This window comes from Nanorana parkeri, unplaced genomic scaffold, assembly GCF_000935625.1.
Source record: "Nanorana parkeri isolate BGI_ZX_2015 unplaced genomic scaffold, ASM93562v1 scaffold4616, whole genome shotgun sequence".
NCBI classification, from domain to species: Eukaryota; Metazoa; Chordata; class Amphibia; order Anura; family Dicroglossidae; genus Nanorana; species Nanorana parkeri.
Genome location: NW_017310878.1, coordinates 11,821 through 12,214, shown reverse-complemented (window position 1 = coordinate 12,214; position 394 = coordinate 11,821).

Here is a 394-nt window from a genome sequence, read left to right as displayed (position 1 = left end):
ATTATAGCTGGCGGTATTCTGCATTCATTGCTGTATAATGTGCTATTGCTGTGACTTGTAGTCCTCTATACAGCGCAATGCAGAATATCACCAACTACAGAGGAGTACAACAAATCCCAGCAATACATTATACATACAGCGTACAATGTATTGCTGGATTTGTATTCCTATGTATAATGTACAGCACAATGTACCATCAGCTATAGAGGACTACAAATCCCAGCAATATATTATAGAGCTCCATGTGTGTGGGGAGTGCAGGCTTACCTGAGCAGTCTTCCAGCAACTTGCTTCTGAGATCAGGCCTGTCTATCGGCGGCTGTCATCCCCCCACACCTGCTCCTCCTTACTACATCTCCCCACGTCCCTGTGCCGATCGTGGATGTGGATGGGC